At 40.5% G+C, this 26,683-nt stretch overlaps 1 non-coding gene and 1 pseudogene across 1 annotated transcript; both read left to right on the plus strand.

Moving 5' to 3' along the window:
• Window positions 1-14,339: 14,339 nt before the first annotated feature.
• LOC148555339 (small nucleolar RNA R71) lies at window positions 14,340-14,447 on the plus strand. Its single transcript, XR_015886694.1, has one exon. It is a non-coding gene; the product is annotated as a small nucleolar RNA R71 (small nucleolar RNA).
• An 8,478-nt stretch (window positions 14,448-22,925) lies between these two features.
• Window positions 22,926-24,479, plus strand: LOC148555340 (uncharacterized; annotated as a pseudogene).
• The last annotated feature ends 2,204 nt before the right edge of the window (window positions 24,480-26,683 follow it).

Genomic DNA, 26,683 nt, shown 5'->3' on the forward strand with positions numbered 1-26,683 from the left:
TCAGAATGGACCATCCTGGATATATTCTATGATGGTCTGTCTGAATTAGCTAAGATGTCATTGGATACTTCTGCAGGTGGATCCATTCACCTAAAGAAAATGCCTGTAGAAGCTCAAGAACTCATTGACATGGTTGCTAATAACCAGTTCATGTACACTTCTGAGTGGAATCCTGTGAGTAATGGGACGCCTATGAAGAAGGGAGTTCTTGAAATTGATACTCTGAATGCCATATTGGCTCAGAACAAAATATTGACTCAGCAAGTCAATATGATTTCTCAGAGTCTGAATGGAATGCAAGCTGCATCCAACAGTACTCAAGAGGCAGCTTCTGAAGAAGAAGCCTATGATCTTGAGAACCCTGCAATAGCAGAGGTAAATTACTTAGGTGAACCTTATGGAAACACCTATAACTCATCATGGAGAAATCATCCAAATTTCTCATGGAAGGATCAATAAAAGTCTCAAGAAGGCTTTAATAATGGTGGAAGAAACAGGTTTAGCAATAGCAAGCCTTTTCCATCATCCACTCAGCAACAGACAGAGAATTCTGAACAAAATACTTCTAATTTAGCAAATTTAGTCTCTGATCTATCAAAGGCCACTGCAAGTTTCATGAATGAAACAAGGTCCTCCATTAGAAATTTGGAGGCACAAGTGGGCCAGCTGAGTAAAAGAATCACTGAAACCCCTCCTAGTACTCTCCCTAGCAATACAGAAGAAAATCCAAAAGGAGAGTGCAAGGCCATTGAATTAATCACCATGGCCGAACCTGTAAGGGAAGGAGAGGACGTGAATCCCAGTGAGGAAGACCTCCTGGGACGTCCAGTGATCAATAAGGAGCTTCCCTCTGAGGAACCAAAGGAATCTGAGGCTCACCTAGAGACCATAGAGATTCCATTAAACCTCCTTATGCCATTCATGAGCTCTGATGAGTATTCCTCTTCTGAAGAGAATGAGGATGTTACTGAAGAGCAAGTTACCAAGTACCTTGGTGCAATCATGAAGCTGAATGCCAAATTATTTGGTATTGAGACTTGGGAAGATGAACCTCCCTTGTTCACCAATGAACTAAGTGATCTGGATCAACTGACATTGCCTCAGAAGAAATAGGATCCTGGAAAGTTCGTAATACCTTGTACCATAGGCAACACAATCTTTGAAAAGGCTCTGTGTGACCTTGGTTCAGGGATAAAGCCCTCTCTGTAATAGAGAAACTGGGAATCTTTGGGGTGCAAGCTACTAAAATCTCATTAGAGATGGCAGACAATTCAAGAAAACAGGCTTATGGACAAGTAGAGGACATGTTAGTAAAGGTTGAAGGCCTTTACATCCCTGCTGATTTCATAATCCTTGATACTGGGAAGGATGAGGATGAATCCATCATCCTTGGAAGACCCTTCCTAGCCACAGCAAGAGCTGTGATTAATGTTGACAGAGGTGAATTAGTCCTTCAATTAAATGAGGACTCCCTTGTGTTTAAAACCCAAGGATCTCTCTCTGTACCCATGGAGAGGAAGCATAAAAAGCTTCTCTCAAAACAGAGTCAACCAGAGCCCCCACAGTCAAACTCTAAGTTTGGTGTTGGGAGGCCACAACCAAACTCTAAGTTTGATGTTGAACTCCCATATCCAAACTCTAAGTTTGGTGTTGGGGAGTCTCAACAGTGCTCTGAACATCTGTGAGGCTCCATGAGAGCCCACTGTCAAGCTATTGACATTAAAGAAGCGCTTGTTGGGAGGCAACCCACTTTTTATTTATCTAATTTTATTTTTCTTGTTCTTTCATGTTTTATTAGGTTCATGATCATGTGGAGTCACAAAATAAATAAAAAAATTGAAAACGGAATCAAAAATAGCAAGAAAAATCACACCCTGGAGGAAGACCTTACTGGCGTTTAAACGCCAGTAAGAAGCATCTGACTGGCGTTCAACGCCAGAACAGAGCATGGTTCTGGCGCTGAACGCCCAAAATGGGCAGCATCTGGGCGTTTGAACGCCAGAATTGCACCCTGGAGAAGAGCTGGCGCTGAACGCCCAGAACAAGCATGGTTCTGGCGTTCAACGCCAGAAATGGGCAACAAATGGGCGTTCAACGCCCAGAACAAGCACCAATCTGGCGCTGAACGCCCAGAGTTGTGTGCAAGGGCATTTTGCATGCCTAATTTGGTGCAAGGTTGTAAATCCTTGAACACCTCAGGATCTGTGGACCCCACAAGATCCCCACCTACCTCCACTCACTTCTTCTCACCTCTCTTTCACACAATCCCATAAACACTCTTCCCTATCACCACTTCACCACTCACATCCATCCACTCTTTCCCATAAACCTACCTCATAAACTCCACCTACCTTCAAAATTCAAAATCAATTTCCCACCCAAAACCCACCCTTATGGCTGAACCTTACCCCCCTCCCTTCCCTATATATAGCCCTCCATTCTTCTTCATTTTCACACAAAACAACCCTCTCTTCCCCTCCTTGGCCGAAACACATCTCTCTCTACCTCTTCTCTCCATTTCTTCTTCTTCTTCATCTATTCTTTCTTCTCTTGCTCGAGGGCGAGCAATATTCTAAGTTTGGTGTGGTAAAAGCATAAGGTTTTTGTTTTTCTATTACCATTGATGGCACCCAAGACCGGAGAATCCTCTAGAAAAGGGAAAGGAAAGACAAAAGCTTCCACCTCCGAGTCATGGGAGATGGAAAGATTCATCTCCAAAGCTCATCAAGACCACTTCTATGATGTTGTGGTCAAGAAGAAGGTGATCCCCGAGGTCCCTTTCAAGCTCAAGAAGAATGAGTATCCCCGAGGTCCCCGACATGAAATCCAAAGAAGAGGTTGGGAAATTCTAACAAACCCCATCCAACAAGTCGGCATCCTAATGGTTCAAGAGTTCTATGCCAATGCATGGATCACTAAAAACCATGATCAAAGTAAGAACCCAAATCCAAAGAATTATATTACAATGGTTCGGGGGAAATACTTAGATTTTAGTCCGGAAAATGTGAGGTTGGCGTTTAACTTGCCTATGATGCAAGGAGATGCACGCCCCTACACTAGAAGGGTCCACTTTAATCAAAAGTTGGACCAAGTCCTCATGGACATATGTGTGGAAGGAGCTCAATGGAAGATTGACTCCAAAGGCAAGCCGGTTCAATTAAGAAGACTGGACCTCAAGCCTGTGGCTAGAGGATGGTTGGAGTTCATCCAACGCTCCATCATCCCCACTAGCAACCGATCTGAAGTTACTGTGGATCGGGCCATCATGATCCATAGCATCATGATTGGAGAAGAAGTAGAGGTTCATGAAGTCATCTCCCTTGAACTCTACAAAATAGCCGAAAAGCCCTCTCCTGGGGCAAGGCTAGCTTTTCCTCATCTTATTTGCCATCTATGTTACTCAGCTGGAGCTTTCATAGAAGGAGACATTCCCATTGAGGAAGAGAAGCCCATCACTAAGAAAAGGATGGAGCAAGCAAGAGAGCCCATTCATGGATCTCAAGAGACGCATGAAGCTCATCACCATGAGATCCCGGAGATGCCTCAAATGCATTTTCCTCCATAAAACTATTGGGAGCAAATCAACACCTCCCTAGGAGAATTAAGTTCCAACATGGGACAATTAAGGGTGGAACATCAATAGCACTCCATCATCCTTCAAGAAATAAGAGAAGATCAAAAAGCAATGAGGGAGGAGCAACAAAGACAAGGAAGAGACATAGAAGAGCTCAAGGACATCATTGGTTCCTCAAGAAGAAAATGCCACCATCACTAAGGTGGACTCATTCCTTGTTCTTATTTTCTATTTTTCGTTTTCTTAATGTTAAGTGCTTATCCATGTTTGTGTCTTATTACCTGATCATTAGTAGTTAGTAACTATGTCTTAAAGTTATGAATGTCCTATGAATCCATCACCTCTCTTAAATGAAAACTGTTTTAATTCAAAAGAACAAGAAGTACATGAGTTTCGAACTTATCCTTGAACTTAGTTTAATTATATTGATGTGGTGACAATGCTTCTTGTTTTCTGAATGAATGCTTAAACAGTGCATATGTCTTTTGAAGTTGTTGTTTAAGAATGTTAAATATGTTGGCTCTTGAAAGAATGATGACAAGGAGACATGTTATTTGATAATCTGAAAAATCATAAAAATGATTCTTGAAGCAAGAAAAAGCAGCAAAGAACAAAGCTTGCAGAAAAAAAAAAGAAGGCGAAAAAAAAAAGCAAGCAGAAAAAACCAAAAGCTCTTAAAACTAAAAGGCAAGAGCAAAAAGCCAGTAACCCTTAAAACCAAAAGGCAAGGGTAATAAAAAGGATCCCAAGACTTTGAGCATCAGTGGATAGGAGGGCCTACAGGAATAAAATCCTGGCCTAAGCGGCTAAACCAAGCTGTCTCTAACCATGTGCTTGTGGCGTGAAGGTGTCAAGTGAAAACTTGAGACTGAGCGGTTAAAGTCAAGGTCCAAAGCAAAAAAAGAGTGTGCTTAAGAACCCTGGACACCTCTAATTGGGGACTTTAGCAAAGCTGAGTCACAATCTGAAAAGGTTCACCCAATTATGTGTCTGTGGCATTTATGTATCCGGTGGTAATACTGGAAAACAAAGTGCTTAGGGCCACGGCCAAGACTCATAAAATAGCTGTGTTCAAGAATCATCATACTGAACTAGGAGAATCAATAACACTATCTGAACTCTGAGTTCCTATAGATGCCAATCATTCTGAACCTTAATGGATAAAGTGAGATGCCAAAACTATTCAAGAGGCAAAAAGCTACAAGTCCCGCTCATCTGATTGGAGCTATGTTTCATTGATAGTTTGGAATTTATAGTATATTCTCTTCTTTTTATCCTATTTGATTTTCAGTTGCTTGGGGACAAGCAACAATTTAAGTTTGGTGTTGTGATGAGCAGATAATTTATACGCTTTTTGGCATTGTTTTTAGTATGTTTTTAGTAGAATCTAGTTACTTTTAGGGATGTTTTCATTAGTTTTTATGTTAAATTCACATTTCTGGACTTTACTATGAGTTTGTGTATTTTTCTGTGATTTCAGGTATTTTCTGGCTGAAATTGAGGGACTTGAGCAAAAATCAGATTCAGAGGTTGAAGAAGGACTGCTGATGCTGTTGGATTCTGACCTCCCTGCACTCAAAGTGGATTTTGTGGAGCTACAGAACTCAAAATGGCGCGCTTCCAATTGCGTTGGAAAGTAGACATCCAGGGCTTTCCAGCAATATATAATAGTCCATACTTTGGCCGAGTTTAGACGACGTAAAAGGGCGTTGAACGCCAGTTCTACGCTGCTGTCTGGAGTTAAACGCCAGAAACACGTTACAAGCCAGAGTTGAACGCCAGAAATACGTTACAAACTGGCGTTCAACTTCAAGAATGACCTCTGTACGTGTAACATTCAAGCTCAGCCCAAGCACACACTAAGTGGGCCCCGGAAGTGGATTTATGCATCAATTACTTACTTCTGTAAACCCTAGTAACTAGTTTAGTATAAATAGGACTTTTTACTATTGTATTTGACATCCTGGATTGTATTTTTGATCTTTTGATCATTTTTAGATCTCTAGACCTCCATGGGAGGCTGGCCACTCGGCCATGCCTGAACCATTATCACTTATGTATTTTCATACGGTAGAGTTTCTGCACTCCATAGATTAAGGTGTGGAGCTCTACTGTTCCTCAAAGATTAATGCAAAGTACTACTATTTTTCTATTCAATTCAACTTATTCCGCCTCTAAGATATTCATTCGCACTTCAACCTGAATGTGATGAACGTGACAATCATCATCATTCCCCCACGAACGCGTGCTTGACAACCACTTCCGTTCTACCTTAGATTGGATGAGTATCTCTTGGATCTCTTAATCAGAATCTTCGTGGTATAAGCTAGATTGATGGCGGCATTCATGAGAGTTCGGAAAGTCTAAACCTTATCTGCGGTATTCCGAGTAGGACTCTGGGATTGAATGACTGTGACGTACTTCAAACTCGCGAGTGCTGGGCGTAGTGACAGACGCAAAAGGATAGTAAATCCTATTCCAATATGATCGAGAACCTCAAGATGATTAGCCGTGCTGTGACAGAGTATTTAGACCATTTTCACAAGAGGATAGGATACAACCATTGACCACGGTGATGCCTCCAGACGATTAGCCATGCAGTGACAGCGCATCGGACCATTTTCCAGAGAGGATCAAAAGTAGCCATTGACAATGGTGATTTTCTTACATAAAGCCAGCCATGGAAAGGAGTAAGATTGATTGGATGAAGACAGCAGGAAAGCAGAGGTTCAGAGGAATGAATGCATCTTTATACGCTTATCTGAAATTCTATCCAATGAATTACATAAGTATTTCTATCCTTATTTTATGTTTACCTATTATTTAATTTCGAAAACTCCATAACATTTTGATATCCGCCTGACTGAGATTTACAAGGTGACCATAGCTTGCTTCATACCAACAATCTCCGTGGGATCGACCCTTACTCACGTAAGCTTTATTACTTGGACGACATAGTGCACTTGTTGGTTAGTTGTATCGAAGTTGTGAATGAAAAATGATTTATTAAGAGGTGCGTACAGAGTTTCTGGTGCCGTTGCCTGAGATCACAATTTCGTGCACCACTTTGTCTTCTGAATCTCTGCTTTCCTACTATCTTCTTCTTCATGCACGCAAGGCTCCTTCCATGGCAAGCTTTAAGTTAGGCATCACCGTTGTCAATGGCTACTTCCCGTCCTCTCAGTGAAAATGTTCCAAATGCGCTGTCACCGCACGGCTAATCATCTGTCGGTTCTCGATCATGTCGGAATAGGATCCATTGATCCTTTTGCGTCTGTCACTATGCCCAACACTCGCGAGTTTGAAGCTCGTCACATTCACCCCTTCCCAGATCCTACTCAGAATACCACAGACAAGGTTCAGACGTTCTGGATCTCAGGAATGGCTGCCAATAATTCTAGCTTATACCACGAAGACTCTGATCTGAATCATGAGGCTAAGAGATATGCATTCAATCTAAGGTAGAACGGAGGTGGTTGTCAGGCACGCGTTCATAGGTGAGAATGATGATGAGTGTCACGGATCATCACATTCATCAGGTTGAAGTGCGAATGAATATCTTAGAATAGAAGCAAGCGTGATAGAATGAAAAACAGTAGTAATTGCATTAATTCATGAAGAACAGCAGAGCTCCTCACCCCCAACAATGGGGTTTAGAGACTCATGCCGTAGAGAATACAATATGAAATGTGTAAAGTGTCATGAGGTACAAGATGAATCACTAAAAGTATTTTTTATAGTAAACTGGTGACCTAGGGTTACAGAAATTGAGTAAGCTAGGGTGTTTAGTGTAAAAATCCACTTCCGGGGCCCACTTGGTGTGTGCTTGGGCTGAGCATTGAAGCTTTCATGTGTAGAGACTTTTCTTGGAGTTAAACGCCAACTTTTGTGCCAGTTTGGGCGTTTAACTCCAGCTTTTGTGCCAGTTTTGGAGTTAAACGCCAGAATTCTTGAGCTGAGTTGAAACGCCTGTTTGGGCCATCAAATATCGGGCAAAGCATGGACTATTATATATTGCTGGAAAGCTCAGGATGTCTACTTTCCAACTCAATTGAGAGAGCGCCTATTGGGCTTCTGTAGCTCTAGAAAATCTACTTCGAGTGCAGGGAGGTCAGAATCCAACAGCATCTGCAGTCCTTTTTCAGCCTCTGAATCAGATTTTTGCTCAGGTCCCTCAATTTCAGCCAGAAAATACCTGAAATCACAGAAAAATATACAAACTCATAGTAAAGTCCAGAAAAGTGATTTGTATTTAAAAACTAATAAAAACATAATAAAAACTAACTAAAATATACTAAAAGCATACTAAAAACAATGCCAAAAAGCGTATAAATTATCCGCTCATCACAACACCAAACTTAAATTGTTGCTTGTCCCCAAGCAACTAAAAATCAAATAGGATAAAAAGAAGAGAATATACAATGAATTCCAAAAATATCTATGAAGATCAGTATTAATTAGATGAGCGGGGCTTTTAGCTTTTTGCCTCTGAATAGTTTTGGCATCTCACTTTAACCTTTGAAGTTCAGAATGATTGGCTTCTAAAGGAACTCAGAATCCAGATAGTGTTATTGATTCTCCTAGTTAAGTATGTTTATTCTTGAACACAGATACTTTATGAGTCTTGGCCGTGACCCTAAGCATTTTGTTTTCCAGTATTACCACCGGATACATAAATGCCACAGACACATAACTGGGTGAACCTTTTCAGATTGTGACTCAGCTTTGCTAAAGTCCCCAATTAGAGGTGTCCAGGGTTCTTAAGCACACTCTTCTTTTTTTGCTTTGGATCTTGACATTAACCGCTCAGTCTCAAGTTTTCACTTGACACCTTCACGCCACAAGCACATGGTTAGGGACAGCTTGGTTTAGCTGCTTAGGCCAGGATTTTATTCCTTTAGGCCCTCCTATCCACTGATGCTCAAATCCTTGGATCCTTTTTACCCTTGCCTTTTGGTTTTAAGGGCTATTGGCTTTTTCTGCTTGCTTTTTCTTTCTCTTTCTCTTTTTTTTCGCCATTTTCTTTTTTTTTCTCTTTTTTTTTTGTGCAAGCTTTTGTATTCACTGCTTTTTCTTGCTTCAAGAATCATTTTTATGATTTTTCATATTATCAAATAACATGTCTCCTTTTTCCTTATTCTTCAAGAGCCAACATATTTAACATTCATAAACCACAATATCAAAAGACATATGCACTGTTCAAGCATTCATTCAGAAAACAAAAAGTATTGTCACCACATCAAAATAATTAAACTAGTTTCAAGGATGAATTCGAAACCATGTACTTCTTGTTCTTTTGTTTTTAAAACAATTTTTCATTTAAGAGAGGTGATGGATTCATAGGACCTTCATAACTTTAAGGCATAGACACTTAGACACTAGCGATCATCTAGTAAAGACACAAACATAAATAAAACATAAAGCTCGAAAATTGAAAAACAGTAAAATAAATAGACAAGGAGATTAAGGAATGAGTCCACCTTAGTGAGGGTGGCGTCTTCCTCTTCTTGAAGAACCAATCGTGCTTTTGAGCTCCTCTATGTCTCTTCCTTGTCTTTGTTGCTCCTCCCTCATAGCTCTTTGATCTTCTCTAATCTCATGGAGGATGATGGAGTGCTCTTGGTGCTCCACCCTTAGTTGTCCCATATTGGAACTTAATTCTCCTAGGGAGGTGTTGATTTGCTCCCAATAGTTTTGTGGAGGAAGGTGCATCCCTTGAGGCATCTCAGGGATTTCATGGTGGGGGATTTCCTCATGCTGTTGTTGGGGTCTATGATCTCTTATTTGCTCCATCCTTTTCTTAGTGATGGACTTGTCTTCTTCAATGAGGATGTCTCCCTCTATGTTAATTCCAGCCGAATTGCAGAGGTGGCATATGAGGTGAGGAAAGGCTAACCTTGCCCAAGTGGAGGACTTGTCAGCCACCTTGTAAAGTTCTTGAGGTATAATCTCATGAACCTCCACCTCCTGTCCAATCATGATACTATAGATCATGATGGCTCGGTCTATAGTAACTTCAGACCGGTTACTAGTAGGAATGATTGAGCATTGAATAAACTCTAACCATCCCCTAGCCACTGGTTTGAGTTCATGTCTTCTTAGTTGAACCGGCTTGCCTCTTGAGTCAATTTTCCATTGAGCTCCTTCCTCACATATGTCTATGAGGACTTGGTCCAACCTTTGATCAAAGTTGACCCTTCTTATGTAGGGGCGTGCGTTCTCTTCCATCATTGGCAAGTTGAATGCTAGCCTTACATTTTCCGGACTGAAATCTAAGTATTTCCCCCGAACCATGGTGAGCCAATGCTTTGGATTCAGGTTCACACTTTGATCATGGTCCTAGTGATCCATGCGTTTGCATAGAACTCTTGAACCATTTGGATCCCGACTTGTTGAATGGGGTTGGTGAGAGCTTCCCAACCTCTTCTTTGGATCTCAAGTCGGATCTCCGGATACTCATTCTTTTTGAGCTTGAAAGGAACCTCAGGGATCACTTTCTTCTTGGCCACAACTTCATAGAAGTGGTCTTGATGGACCTTTGAGATGAATCTCTCCATCTCCCATGACTTAGAGGTAGAAGCAATTGCTTCTTTCTAGAGGTTTCTCTGGCCTTAGGTGCCATAAATGGTTATGGAAAAATAAAAAGCTATGCTTTTACCACACCAAACGTAAAATGTTTGCTCGTCCCCGAGCAAAAGAAGAAAGAAAGAAGGAGAAGAAGAAGAGAAATGAAGGAGAGAGAGAGAGGGATGTAGTCGGCCAAGGAGAAGAAGAGAGGGTTGTGTTGTGTGAAAATGAAGAAGGAATGAGGGGTTTATATAGGAGAGTGGGGAGGGTTAGGGTTCGGCCATTAGGGTTGGGTTTCGGAGGGAAAATAGTTTAAATTTTGAAGGTAGGTGGGATTTATGGGGAAGAGAAGATGGACGTGAGTGGTGAGGGGGTGATGGGAAAGACTGATTGAGGTGATTGGTGAAGGGTATTTTGGAAAGAGGGTTACGAAAAGGTGTGAAGAGGAGAAAAGAAAAGGTAGGGATCCTATGGGATCCACATATCCTGAGGGGATCTTGTGGGGTCCACCGATCAAGTGGGATCAAGGACTTAACATCCCTACTCCAATTAGGCGTGTAAAATGCCTTTGCTGTGCAATCCTGGCATTTAACGCCAGGCTGCTACTTGTTTCTGGCATTAAACGCCCAAATATAGCCTGTTTCTGGCATTTAATGCCAGGCAGATGCTTGTTTCTGGTGTTAAACGCCAGCTTGGTGCTTGTTTCTGGCGTTAAACGCCAGACAGATGCTTGTTTCTGGCGTTTAAATGCCAGACTGCTCTCCTCCAGAGTGTGCTATTTTCAATGCTGTTTTTCATTATGTTTTTGATTTTTTAGTAGTTTTTATGACTCCACATGATCATCAACCTAAAGAAAACATAAAAGAACAAGAGAAAATAAATAAATATAATTAGATAACATTGGGTTGCCTCCCAACAAGCGCTTCTTTAATGTCAATAGCTTGACAGTGAGCTCTCATGGAGCCTCACTGATATGCAGAGCATTGTTGGGACCTCCCAACACCAAACTTAGAGTTTGAATGTGGGGGTTCAACACCAAACTTAGAGTTTGGCTGTGGCCTCCCAGCACCAAACTTAGAGTTTGACTGTGGGGGCTTTGGTTGACTATGCAGTGAGAGAAGCTTTTCATGCTTCCTCTCCATGGTTACAGAAGGAGATCCTTGAGTTTCAAACACAAGGTTGTCCTCATTCAGTTGGAGGACCAACTCTCCTCTGTCCACATCAATCACAGCTCTTGCTGTGGCTAGGAAGGGTCTTCCAAGGATGATAGATTCATCCTCATCCTTCCCAGTGTCTAGGATTATGAAATCAGCAGGGATGTAAAGGCCTTCAACCTTTACTAACACGTCCTCTACTTGTCCATAAGCCTGTTTTCTTGAGTTATCTGCCATCTCTAATGAGATTCTGGCAGCTTGCACCTCAAAGATCCCAAGTTTCTTCATTACAGAGAGTGGCATTAAGTTTATTCCTAACTCCAGGTCACACAGAGCCTTCTCAAAGGTCATGGTGCCTATGGTACAGGGTATTAAGAATTTGCCAGGATCCTATTTCTTTTGAGGCAATTTCTGCCTATCCAATGAATTTAGTTCATTGGTGAGCAAGGGAGGTTCATCTTCCCAAGTCTCATTACCAAATAGCTTGGCATTTAACTTCATGATTGCACCAAGGTATTTAGCAACTTGCTCCTCAGTAATGTCTTCATCCTCTTCAGAGGAAGAATACTCATCAGAGCTCATGAAGGGCAGAAAGAGGTTCGATAGAATCTCTATGGTCTCTAAATGAGCCTCAGATTCCTTTGGTTCCTCAAAGGGATACTCCTTATTGGTCACTGAACGTCCCAGGAGGTCTTCCTCACTAGGATTCACGTCCTCCTCCTCCCTTGTAGGTTCAGCCATGATGGTCAAATCAATGGCCTTGCACTCTCTCTTTGGATTTTCTTCTGTATTGCTTGGGAGAGTACTAGGAGGAGTTTCAGTGACTCTTTTACTCAGCGGGCCCACTTGTGCCTTCAAATTCCTAATGGAGGACTGGTGCACAAAATTACAATCACACTTTTGCAACTCCGCAAAACTAACCAGCAAGTGCACTGGGTCGTCCAAGTAATACCTTACGTGAGTAAGGGTCGATCCCACAGAGATTGTCGGCTTGAAGCAAGCTATGGTTATCTTGTAACTCTTACTCAGGATATCAATAATTCTCAGATTTAATTGTAAAAAGTAAAAGAACATGAAATAAATACTTGTTATGCAGTAATGAAGAACAGGTTGAGGCTTTAGAGATGCTTTGTCTTCTGAATCTCTGCTTTCCTACTATCTTCTTCTTCATGCACGCAAGGCTCCTTCCATGGCAAGCTTTAAGTTGGGCATCACCGTTGTCAATGGCTACTTTCCGTCCTCTCAGTGAAAATGTTCCAAATGCGCTGTCACCGCACGGCTAATCATCTGTCGGTTCTCGATCATGTCGGAATAGCATCCATTGATCCTTTTGCGTCTGTCACTATGCCCAACACTCGCGAGTTTGAAGCTCGTCACATTCATCCCTTCCCAGATCCTACTCAGAATACCACAGACAAGGTTTAGACGTTCTGGATCTCAGGAATGGCCGCCAATAATTCTAGCTTATACCACGAAGACTCTGATCTGAATCATGAGGCTAAGAGATATGCATTCAATCTAAGGTAGAACGGAGGTAGTTGTCAGGCACGTGTTTATAGGTGAAAATGATGATGAGTGTCATGGATCATCACATTCATCAGGTTGAAGTGCGAATGAATATCTTAGAATAGAAGCAAGCGTGATAAAATGAAAAACAGTAGTAATTGCATTAATTCATGAAGAACAGCAGAGCTCCTCACCCCCCAACAATGGGGTTTAGAGACTCATGCCATAGAGAATGCAATATGAAATGTGTAAATTGTCATGAGGTACAAGATGAATCACTAAAAGTAGTTTTTATAGTAAACTGGTGACCTAGGGTTACAGAAAATGAGTAAGCTAGGGTGTTTAGTGTAAAAATCCACTTCTGGGGCCCACTTGGTGTGTGCTTGGGCTGAGCATCAAAGCTTTCAGGTGTAGAGACTTTTCTAGGAGTTAAACGCCAGCTTTTGTGCCAGTTTGGGCGTTTAACTCCAGCTTTTGTGCCAGTTCTGGAGTTAAACGCCAGAATTCTTGAGCTGACTTGGAACGCCTGTTTGGGCCATCAAATATCGGGAAAAGTATGGACTATTATATATTTCTGGAAAGCCCAGGATGTCTACTTTCCAACGCAATTGAGAGTGCGCCAATTGGGCTTTTGTAGCTCCAGAAAATTCACTTCGAGTGCAGGGAGGTCAGAATCCAACAGCATCTGCAGTCCTTTTTCAGCCTCTGAATCAGATTTTTGCTCAGGTCCCTCAATTTCAGCCAGAAAATACCTGAAATCACAGAAAAATACACAAACTCATATTAAAGTCCAGAAAAGTGATTTTTATTTAAAAACTAATAAAAACATAATAAAAACTAACTAAAATATACTAAAAATATACTAAAAACAATGCCAAAAATCGTATAAATTATCCGCTCATCAAGGACCTTGTTTCATTCATGAACCTTACAGTGGCTTTAGATAGATCAGAGACTATATTTGCTAAGCTAGATGGATTCTGCTCAGAATTCTCTGTCTGTTACTGAGTGGATGATGGAAAAGGCTTGCTATTGCTAAACCTGTTTCTTCCACCATTATTAAAGCCTTGTTGAGGCTTTTGTTGATCCTTCCATGAGAAATTTTGATGATTTCTCCATGAGGGATTATAGGTGTTTCCATAGGGTTCACCCATGTAATTCACCTCTGCTATTGTAGGGTTCTCAGGATCATAAGCTTCTTCTTCAGAAGATGCCTCTTTAGTACTGTTGGATGCAGCTTGCATTCCATTCAGACTCTGAGAAATCATATTGACTTGCTGAGTCAATATTTTGTTCTGAGCTAATATGGCATTCAGAGTATCAATTTCAAGAACTCCCTTCCTTTGAGGCGTCCCATTACTTACAGGATTCCTCTCAGAAGTGTACATGAACTGGTTATTAGCAACCATGTCAATGAGTTCTTGAGCTTCTGCAGGCATTTTTTTTAGGTTAATGGATCCACCTGTAGAATGGTCCAATGACATCTTTGATAATTCAGACAGACCATCATAGAATATATCTAGGATGGTCCATTCTGAAAGCATGTCAGAAGGACACTTTTTGGTCAGTTCCTTGTATCTCTCCCAAGCTTCATAGAGGGATTCACCTTCCTTTTGTCTGAAGGTTTGAACATCCACTCTAAGCTTGCTAAGCTTTTGAGGAGGAAAGAACTTGGCTAAGAAAGCCATGACTAGCTTATCCCAAGAGTTCAGGCTATCTTTAGGTTGAGAGTCCAACCATATTCTAGCTCTGTCTCTTACAGCAAATAGGAAAAGCATAAGCCTGTAGACCTCGGGATCAACCCTATTGGTCTTAACAGTATCACAGATCTGCAAGAATTCAGTTAAGAACTGAAAAGGATCTTCTGATAGAAGTCCATAAAACTTGCAGTTCTGTTGCATCAGAGAAACTAATTGAGGTTTCAGCTCAAAGTTGTTTGCTCCAATGGCAGGGATTGAGATGCTTCTTCCATGTAAATTGAAATTTGGTGCAGTGAAGTCACCAAGCATCTTCCTTGCATTGTTATTATTTTTGGCTATGTCTCCTTCTTTTTCGAAAATTTTTGTCAGATTTTCTCCAGAGAGTTGTGCTTTAGCTTCCCTTAGCTTCCTCTTCAGAGTCCTTTCAGGTTCAGGATCAGCTTCAACAAGAATGTTCTTATCCTTGTTCCTGCTCATATGAAAAAGAAGAAAACAGAAAAGAAGAGGAATCCTCTATGTCACAGTATAGAGATTCCTTTATGTGAGTAGAAGAAGAAAAGAAATTCGAACACAGAAAGAGGGAGAGGGTTCGAATTTTTAAGAAGAAGAGAAGTGTTAGTAGATAAATAAATAATTAGGAGGAGGTGAGAGAGAAGAATTTTTGAAAATTAAATAAAATAAAAAAATATTTTTGTTTTTAATTTAAAATTAAAGTTAATTCGAAAATTAAAAAAAGGAAATTAAATTAAATTAAAGTTTAAAACAATTAGTTAATTAAAAAAGGAATTTTGAAAAAGAGGGAAGAGATTTTTGAAAATTAGAAAGAGAGAGTTAGTTAGGTAGTTTTGAAAAAGATAAGAATCAAACAAAAAGATAAGATTGATTGAAAAAGATTTGAAACTTAGTTTTTGAAAAGATAAGAAGTTAGAAAAGAAGTTAGAAAAGATTTTGAAATTGATTTTGAAAAAGTTGTGATTGAAACTTATTTTGAGAAAGATTTGAAAAAGAAATTTAAGAAAAAATATTTGATTTTGAAAATTAAAGTTGATTACTTGACTAACAAGAAACAAAAAGATATGATTTTAAAATTTAAAGATTGGACCTTTCTTAATAGGCAAGTAACAAACTTAAAATTTTTTGAATCAATCACATTGATTGTTAGTAAAGATTTTGAAATTATGAAATAAAATAAGAAAAAGATTTTTGAAAATCAATTTGAAATTTTCGAAAATCATAAAAGAAAAATGAAAAAGATTTGATTTTTGAAAAAGATTTGAAAAAGATAGAATTTTTAAATTTAAAATTTGATTTGACTCGTAAGAAACAACTAGATTTTAAAAAGTTTTGAAAAAGTCAACTCAAATTTTCGAAATTTATGAGTGAAATAAGAGAAAGATATTTTTTTTTTAATTTTAATGATGAGAGAGAAAAATATCAAAAAGACTCAATGCATGAAAATTTTGGATCAAAACAAATGATGCATGCAAGAACACTATGAATGTCAAGATGAACACCAAGAACACTTTGAAGATCAAGATGAACATCAAGACTTATTTTTGAAACTTTTTAAGAAAAGAAAAACATGCAAGACACTATGAATACAAAAATGCATATGAAAAACAACAAAAGACACAAAACAAGAAAATATGAAGATCAAACAAGAAGACTTGTCAAGAACAACTTGAAGATCATGAAGAACACATGCATGCATTTTTGAAAAATGCACAAATTTTAAAAAACATGCAATTGACACCAAACTTAAAAAATGACACAAGATTCAAGCAAGAAACACAAAAAATATTTTTGATTTTATGATTTTATAATTTTTTGGATTTTTCGAAAATTATTTTGGAAAAACGAAAAAGAAGAATTTTTTTTTATTATTTTCGAAAATAAGAAATAAAAAGCTTAAAAATAAAATAAAATTACCTAATCTGAGCAACAAGATGAACCGTCAGTTGTCCAAACTCGAACAATCCCCGGCAATGGCGCCAAAAACTTGGTGCGCAAAAATTGTGACGGTTCCATTCCTTGGTAATGGCGCTAAAAACTCAATACGCACGTTCATAATCTTAGTTCTTTGTCACAACTTCGCACAACTAACCAGCAAGTGCACTGGGTCGTCTAAGTAATAAACCTTACGTGAGTAAGGGTCGATCCTATGGAGATTGCCGGCTGAGGCCAGGGCATTTTGGCCAGTTTCACAGACCTCTTCTTTACTGTTTTAGGGTAGTTTCATGCATTTTCTTAGGAAATAAGCAAGTTTTGGGTAAATTTTCACTTACATCTTGATTCAAGCAAACATGGTGCACTTTACATGATTTCATGAGAATTTTGCATGAATTATATGACAAATTAGATGATGCATGTCTCATGACTTGGATTAGAACTTTGATGCACTTTATTGTTTGATTTCAGGACAAAGGAAGCAAGGAAGAACCACGTTAGCAGCCACGTTAGTCTAACTAACGTGACCACTAACGTGGAATGGGAGCTAGCTTGCAACGTTAATGAGAAAAGTAATCGCCAATAATGTCCTCGAAAGCCATAATAGCTCACGTTAAGAGTCACGTTAACTAAGTTAACGTGAACTCTAACGTGGAAGAAAGAAATAAGGCCGACGTTAGTGACACTCACCTTTGTCACTAACATTGGACCAAGCTCATAAGTGGCCATGTTAAGAGCCACGTTAACTCAATTAACGTGGACTCTAACGTTGGGAAGCAAAAGAGAAGCCAACGTTAGTGACACTCACCTTTGTCACTAACGTTGGCCAAGCCACAATAAGCCACGTTAGTTGCCACGTTAACTTAGTTAACGTGGAAGCTAACGTGGAGAAAGCAAGTGATCGCCAACGTTAGTGACACTTACCTTTGTCACTAACGTTGGGATGTACCACCACAAGCCACTATGAGCAACGTTAGCTCCAACGTTAACTTAGTTAACGTGGGAGCTAACGTGGATAAAGGAGATGATGAGCCAATGTTAGTAACACTCACCTTTGTCACTAACGTTGGAGATGGCTATCAACACCACGTTAGAAGCCACGTTAACCTAGTTAACGTGGACTTTAACGTGGGAAGTAGGGGCATCTTGGAACGTTAGTGACAAAGGTAAGTGTCACTAACGTTCTCGAAGGATTGGCAAGCCTATGTTAAGAGCCACATTAACTAAGTTAACGTGGACTCTAATGTAGGGGGAAGGGAGGACTCTCAACGTTATTGGAAAAGGTGAGTCCCAATAACGTGTGTGAAGGACCAAGAGGCAACGTTAGTGGTCATGTTGGTGCCACTAATGTTGAAGTTAACGTGGATCATCCCTGGGTTAGGAACGTTAGTGAAAAAGGTGATTGTCACTAACGTTCTCGAACCCAAACTCTCACTTAACGTTAACGCCACTAACGTCCTGAGCTAAACACCCTGCCTACTTCACACTTTCTCTCTGCAAGTAAAGCTAAGCCCACTGAAGAGGATAACTGCTTCAAACTCAAGATCCAAAGGCCCATATTCAAGACTTGAAGAACCAAATAGAAGATCAGAAGAGTAGTATATATAGGGGTAGTTTTGAATTAGAAAGGGGCTTTTGGGGGGAGTTGGAAATTGGAGAACTACTCTCTGTATAATTTTACTTTCTCTGCACTTCTAGTTTTACTTTTCATAATGTATTTTCCATCTTTGTTTTCGATTTCCAAAGCTATGAACAACTAAACCCCTTTCATTGGGTTAGGGAGCTCTGTTGTAATTTGATGGATCAATATTAGTTTTCATTATTCTTCTTCTATCTTTTCTCTTGATTTTACTAGAAAGCTTTCAATCTTCATCCAATTGGGTAGTTATCTTGGAAAAGAAGCTATTCATACTTGGATCTCTTCTGAACCTTGGAAGAGGAATGAAGAGATCATGCTAGAAATGCTTTCTCATGTTGGACCAAATTGGGGTTGGATGGATATGGTGACTATAATTCTACCAACAATTGATTTGGGAATGCATGTGGTATAATCAGTGACCATACTTCATCTCTTCTCATGAGCAATTGACCAAGGAATTGGCTATTGATCAAGATTTGAGAGATTGAATTACAAGGAATTGTAATTCGATCACTTAAGATTGCCAAGGAGATCAATGAACGCATTGATTGAGGAAGAGATGAAAATGAACTTGATCCGGAGAATGCAACATCTCCTAAGCCCAATGAATTCCCCATTTCTAATCTTACCCATTCTCTTTAATTTCTGCAATTTACTTTTATGAGCATCTTTCCCATTCCCATTTAAGATTCTGCAATTTACTTTCCGCCATTTACATTCAGCTCTTTATTTCCAGCGATTTACATTTTCTGCTATTTACTTTCCCGCCATTTAATTTTCTGCAAATCTCAAATCAAATTCTACTTCGCTCAACTAGAACATTCCTCTAATTAAAGTTGGTTGACCAATCAATCCCTGTGGGATTCGACCTCACTCTATTTTGAATTTTTACTTGACGACAATTTGGTATACTTGCCGAAGGAAAATTGTTGAGAGACAAGTTTCCGTGCATCAAGTTTATGGCGCCGTTGCCGGGGATTATTTTGTATCAACAATGATTAAATTGGAGGTTAACTAGATTGAGCATTTTTTTTCTTTTGTTTGATTTAAGTTCATTTGAGTAATTTACTTTCTGTTCAGTTATTTTCTTCTCTTCCCCCTACCCATTTTCTTAGTTGTTTACAATTCAGTCCACTAACCCACTAACTGTTTGATATATTGCATCACTCACACTAACAGCATTTCTGTAGAAATTACTTTCTGCATCTATTTCCTTGCTTGTGCCTTGTTGGTTGTATGACAGGGAGAAGAAGCGGGGCTTCAACTTCCTTTGATTCTGAACCTGAGAGGACCTTCCTTAGATTAAGGAGGGAAGCAAGAGGAAAGAGAGTAGTTGGTGCTGAGGAAGAGAAGGAGTACTTTGAACCAGATATGGACGAGAATATGGAGAACCATCATGAAGAAGAGGCTCACAACTATGGCAGACAAGGTCTAGCAAATCATGCTGGGCAAGAGAGAAGAGTTCTGGGTTCGTACATCAATCCAAACCTAGGAAATTGCGGAAGTAGCATCCAAAGGCCAACCATACATGCCAACAACTTTGAACTAAAACCACAGCTCATCACCCTTGTTCAGAACAATTGTTCATTCGGAGGAGGTGTCCAAGAAGACCCCAATCAACATCTAATCACCTTCCTGAGGATATGTGATACTGTGAAGTCTAATGGTGTTCATCCTGACACCTATAGACTAATTCTATTCCCTTTCTCACTCAAGGACAAGGCATCTAAATGGCTGGAATTCTTCCCAAAGGAGAGTTTAGCAACCTGGGAAGAGGTGGTGAACAAGTTCTTGGCAAGATTCTATCCTCCTCAACGGATCAACAGGCCGAGAGCTGAGGTACAAACCTTCAGGCAGCAAGATGGTGAGACTCTATATGAAGCATGGGAGAGGTTTAAGGACCTGACAAGAAGGTGTCCACCAGATATGTTCAACGAATGGGTGCAGCTGCACATTTTCTATGAAGGTCTTTCTTATGAATCAAAGAAGGCAGTAGACCACTCATCAGGGGGATCTCTGAACAAGAAGAAGACCATTGAAGAAGCCATAGATGTCATTGAGACTGTAGTAGAGAATGACTATTTCTATGCTTCTGAAAGAGGCAACACTAGAGGAGTGATGGAGCTAAACAATGTGGATGTACTGCTGGCCCAAAACAAGCTTATCACCAAGCAGCTGGCTGGCCTCACCAAAAAGAAGGAGAGGAACCAAGTAGCAGCAATCACCACCTCATCAGCAACCCAAGAGGGAGTGAATGCAGAGGCAGAGGATGAGAAAGAACAAGCCAACTACATTGGAAACTCACCCAGGCAGACCCATGATCCATACTCAAAGTCCTACAACCCTGGTTGGAGGAATCACCCAAACTTTGGGTGGGGAAATCAACAACCATGCAGCTCACCAACATTCCACACAAAGATCATATTAACACCAACCTAACAACACCTCTCCACATCCATACCAAAACCAAAATAACCTAACTCACCCATCCAACCTCAACTCATATGCAAAGAGATTCAAGATAACAAGGTGTTCAAAGAGGAGGTGCGAGCCAGTATCAAGAACCAGGGAGAAACCATCAAGAGGCTGAAATTTCATGTGGGATACTTATCTGAGAAGATCCCCAAACCTACTGATAGCTTCCCAAGTGACACAGAGAAAAATCCAAGAGGTGAAGCAAAGAAAGTCAGATAGGAAGATTGCAAGATGGTTACTATAAGTGATAAGGAGACTGAGGAAGAGCTGAACAACCCATTAGAACAACCTGAAGACACTTCAGCAGGAAAGCATGGGGAGAATCATCAAGAAACCATAATTACATAGAAAGAGCTGACACAGAAGGAGCTGCTGAGACTCTATGCACCCTTTCCCCAATTACTAAATGGCTATGTAGAGAAGAGACTATACTCAAGGTTTCTTGACATGTTTGCATCTCTCCATGTAAATATACCATTCATCAAGGCCCTCCAACAAATGCCCTCATACATTAAGTATATAAAGGAACTGCTAACCAAGAAAAGCTCACTCAAGGGAGGACAGACCATGGTGATGAATAAGGAGTGCAGTGCTCTCATTCAACCAGAGCTGCCTACAAAGAGGAAGGACCCAGGGAGTTTCTACATCCCCTGTGCCATAGGAGAAACAATGTTTGATAAAGGACTTTGCGATCTGGGAGCAAGCATCAACTTAATGCCTTTATCACTTATGAAAAGGCTACAGATCAATGAGATAATACCCACAGATGTAGTTATTAGGCTGGCTGACAAAACTCAAAAACAATCAGTAGGAGTGGTTGAAAATGTTCTAGTGAAGGTTGGAAAATACTTCCTGCCCACAGACTTTGTCATCTTAGACATGGAAGAGAGTCACCTGCACCCAATCATATTGGGAAGACCATTCCTGGCTACAGCCAGAGCACTTATAGATGTGGAGTGAGGGGAGCTAATTTTGAAGATCCATGATGAACAACTCACTTTCAATGTTTTCAAGCCCTCACAAGAAACAGATCAAGAGAACAAAGAACCAAGAAAAGATCACAGTGAGATACTGAAGGAAGAAACAAGTACTGAAGCACAACCAGCACATCTGGGAATCTCCTTAGTTGAGGAATAAGGCAATCAGCAGTTGTCACAGCTCAAAGAAAATCAGGAGGAACCTAAACCACTAGACCTATATGAGACCAGCAACAAAACCTATTTGGAAGAGGAGGTCACAAAGAGCAAGGCAACATCAAAAGGAACAAAGAAGAAGGTACCAAGGAGGTGGAGGAACAAGAAGATCCCTACAGAGGACTTCTCTCTAGGGGATAAAGTAATCTCAGCTTACTTCCCAGCCATTCTCCTCGATCTCCCCACCATCCCATCTCAGCTACCTAAAGTTTTTACCATGAACAGAGTTCTCTCCTTGGAACACGTGGAGATCCTTGATGAAGCCAATGGAGATAGATTTACTGCAAGGGGGGAGGACTTGAAGCACTACCAACCACCCTGATAAAGGCAGAACGTCAAGCTAGTGACGCTAAAGAAGCGCTTCATGGGAGGCAACCCATGTTTTACATGCTTTTAAAAATAGTTAATAAATCAAGATTCATGAAATTCAAATCAACTTGATATGCACTTGAATGAATCATTGTGTGCAATATATAGTGAGAAACAAGTTTGGTGTTCAAGGTACACTAAGAGAACATGAATGTAACCCACATCATGTCACTCTTAGGGGCCTTGAACAAATCTTTTACACCACATGGCACCAAACTAAGTTTGGTGTTGCCAATGTTGCATACATGGATATTCAGTTAATCAGTTGGTTAGCATTCATGAATACTACTTAGTTAGTTATAAACAAAAACTAAAAAAAAGTGGTAGTTGTTCCCATTTTTATTTTGCCGCCACTATCCACACAATTAATAATTACACTTTTTCTTGTTTCGTAGGAAAATTGATGGACAATTGAAAGGAAGATTCGGCCATCACAAAAGGGGAGTATTTCACACGTGTCTTAAGGGGGAATGCATTGGGAATGGTTTCCATGCAACATTGGAAGAAGAACAAGCTTGGAAACTGAACCAATCCATTCATAAAGTTGGTGATCCTTGTGCTCACCCCATGCAAAACCCCAACCATCCATCAAACAATTACCCCATCAATCCACACCTTTCATTCCCTCATCACTTCCCTATATAAGTGAGTCCTAGTCCATACTTCCCCTTCACATTCCAATTCCCCTTTCTCACACTTCACACCTTCGTCATCCAAATCTCTTCATCGCACCTTGTCCTAACCAACCGAAGTCCTCATCTCTCCGTACCTTCCACCCTCTTCACACATCAACTCAAACTCATGGCATCATCAAGCTCCAAGAGGCAAAAGAGGAAGGAACCAGTGGAGAGCATTCCTTTCGATAAGAAGAGATTCAAAACTGCATTCCATGAACTCGAATTTGAATGGATAAAGCTTAAGAAGATACTGCCTGAGTTAACATTTCAAATTGACGAGGATGAGTGCCCACAGATTCGAGAGAAGATTGAACAAAGGGGTTGGCAAAGGCTTATGAACCCAGAGGGGAAGATAAATACAAACCTCATCAAAGAGTTCTATGCAAATGTGGTCAGAGAAGACAAAACCAAGGCTCCCACCTTCAAAAGTTACGTAAGAGGGAGAGAGGTGGACTTCAGCCCCAATGTTATAACAAGAACTCTTCAGTTGAAATCACCACATTTTGATGAGCTTGGTTATCAAGCAAGAGTAAGCAAGAGCACAGACGATGATGAACTCGAACAAATTGTGAATGACATATGTGTTATAGGAGCTGACTGGGAAAGGTATGCGGATAAGAGACCCAGGTTCATCAAGAGAGGAGACCTCAGCCCTGAAGCCAAGGGATGGTTTGAACTCGTTAGGAGATCTATCCTCCCAGCAGGGAATAATTCCGAGGTCAACGTTACTCGAGCTACTATGATACATTTCTTAGTACAAGGTGGAGATATCAATGTGCACGAACTTATAGCTGAGGGGATTCAAGAGTCAGCTGAGAAGATTGATTCGGGTGCCAGGCTTTGGTAACCCAGCACCATCCTCAGACTGTGCACGAAGGCCAAGGTTATCTTCGAGGATAGCAACCCAGATTGGTTAAATCCTGGGAGGCTAATTACGTTTCAGCGTCTAACTCATGTGACACCAGCCCAACAACAAAGAAGACCTCACATAGGAAAGCCAAAACCAAAAGGAGGAGCTCACCAAGAAGAGTCTCATCAGGAAGAACACCAACAAAGAGAATATTATGACCCAACCAACATAAACCTGAATCACATTCATGGAGCCATTGAGGAACTAGCAAGGAGTTATATGGAGGGACAAGAACAACAACTGCACATTCAAGCTCAAAGGATGGATCGTCAAGAAGAGCTCCTTTCTAATTGGATGAATCAACAAGGGGAGTGGCAGAAACAGCAAATGGAACATTATTCCCAGCTCACTCAAGCCATCAATCAAGTGTCTGAAAGGCAAGAGCGTCAAGATAAACTCCTTCAAGAACCCAACCAATGCCAGCTAGCTCAGACGAAGGCATTCAATGAGTTCAGTGTTCTTAATGAAGGACGGCAACTACATAGGGAAGAGTTCAACATAAACACTCAAGCTAAGTTGAACTATATGTCTAGTCATATGCATAATTTACACTCTGTAATCCCTAGGTATGATGAGGTCCAAAAAGACTTCACAGAATAAGAGGAAAGGAAGGTGAAACAGCAGAAGGAAACACTGAAAAAGAAGATGGAAGATGCTGGTTTTTGGAAGAAGTTGATTGGAAAAGGCAAGGGAAGTGGGAGTACAAGCACTCAAGAAAAACACCAAGAAGACAAGCAAGAGGAAGAGCATGGGCAACCCCATGAATAAAAGGTGGTGGAGTTCCCTCTTTGATCCATATTTTTCAAGCTTTAAATAAGGAAAATCATGTATGAAATAGAACATGTTCCATGGTAGTTAGGATTTTGAATTATGCCTTTAAGTTTTTCATTACTTAGGTCTATGCTTGCTAGTCTTCATGTCACTGCATTCGTACCTTGCTTATTTGTATGCTTGTCCCCTTTTTAATCAAATAAAAAGAGAATGTGTGTTATCAAAGACCAGAGTGGAATTCATATTGTAGAGTAAGTTCCTAGATTTGTGGTGCGGTAATAGATTAGCTAAGTTGGTTCACCAACAAGGTGGGAAGGCAACTATCGCTCCTAAATCATATGCTTGAAACACACCCCATGAGACTAGCCAAATAACAAGATCCCAATAAAAGAAAAGGGAAAGAAAAATGAAAGTTAAGAATAAAAGAAAAAGAGTAAGAAATAAGGCTAGGCACCAAGGGTTTGAACCTTGAGGGAAGTGTTTGTGGTGTTCCTGTGTAAGGGATTTACTTGGATGAATAAGCTCTTAGGGGTGCCTTATCACTTGGTAACATGGGTTAACTAACCCGGGATTATCAGCTGAAAGTCCACTATCAAGAGTAACCTTTCCTACAAAACGCTTAGTAACCCAAAGAGGTGCTGGACACCAAGGTCTCAAGAAAGAAAATAACAAACCATATGCCTGTGGTGTATATGTATGGGGGAAAGAGACTTGAGGGAGTAAGTCCTTAGGGGTGTCTTAACACCTAGCACCTGGAACCAACTGGTTCGGGAGTACTGGCTGAAAGCTTATCTTAAAGAGTCGCCCCCTCACAGAGCACCTAGTCTAAGAACACAAACAAGCCCTGAAATAACAAAAAGGATCAATGAATAAAAGTCTCATGGGATGCAATCAAGTGAGTATTCTAGGACATGATAAAGGTCTGAAACCCAGTGAAGGAATGAACCTAAGTTGCTATGCATGAAACCACCATAAAACCAAGGACATGACTTCCACAATAATGACTCATTCCTCTTGTCATTCCATTCATCATTCTCTTGTTCCAGTACTTGCTTAGGGACAAGCAAGCTTTAAGTTTGGTGTTGTGATGCCAGGGCATTTTGGCCAGTTTCACTGACCTTTTCTTTACTGTTTTAGGGTAGTTTCATGCATTTTCTTAGGAAATAAGTAAGTTTTGGGTAAAATTTCACTTACATCTTGATTCAAGCAAACATGGTGCACTTTACATGATTTCATGAGAATTTTGCATGAATTATATGACAAATTGGATGATGCATGTCTCATGACTTGGATTAGAACTTTGATGCACTTTATTGTTTGATTTCAGGACAAAGGAAGCAAGGAAGAACCACGTTAGTAGCCACGTTAGTCTAACTAACGTGACCAATAACGTGGAATGGGAGCTAGCTTGCAACGTTAATGAGAAAAGTAATCGCCAATAACGTCCTCAAAAGCCATAATAGCCCACGTTAAGAGTCACGTTAACTAAGTTAACGTGAACTCTAACGTGGAAGAAAGAAATAAGGCCAACGTTAGTGACACTCACCTTTGTCACTAACGTTGGACCAAGCTCATAAGTGGCCATGTTAAGAGCCACGTTAACTCAATTAACATGGACTCTAACGTTGGGAAGCAAAAGAGAAGCCAACGTTAGTGACACTCACCTTTGTCACTAACGTTGGCCAAGCCACAATAAGCCACGTTAGTTGCCACATTAACTTAGTTAACGTGGAAGCTAACATGGAGAAAGCAAGTGATCGCCAACGTTAGTGACACTTACCTTTGTCACTAACGTTGGGATGTACCACCACAAGCCACTATGAGCAACGTTAGCTCCAACGTTAACTTAGTTAACGTGGGAGCTAACGTGGATAAAGGAGATGATGAGCCAACGTTAGTGACACTCACCTTTGTCACTAACGTTGGAGATGGCTATCAACACCACGTTAGAAGCCATGTTAACCTAGTTAACGTGGACTCTAACGTGGGAAGTAGGGGCATCTTGGAACGTTAGTGACAAAGGTAAGTGTCACTAACGTTCTCGAAGGATTGGCAAGCCTACGTTAAGAGCCACGTTAACTAAGTTAACGTGGACTCTAACGTAGGGGGAAGGGAGGACTCTCAACGTTATTGAAAAAGGTGAGTCCCAATAACGTGTGCGAAGGACCAAAAGGCAACGTTAGTGGTCACGTTGGTGCCAC

This window comes from Arachis ipaensis, chromosome B6 (assembly GCF_059453495.1).
Source record: "Arachis ipaensis isolate K30076 ecotype BB chromosome B6, ASM5945349v1, whole genome shotgun sequence".
Lineage (NCBI taxonomy): Eukaryota > Viridiplantae > Streptophyta > Magnoliopsida > Fabales > Fabaceae > Arachis > Arachis ipaensis.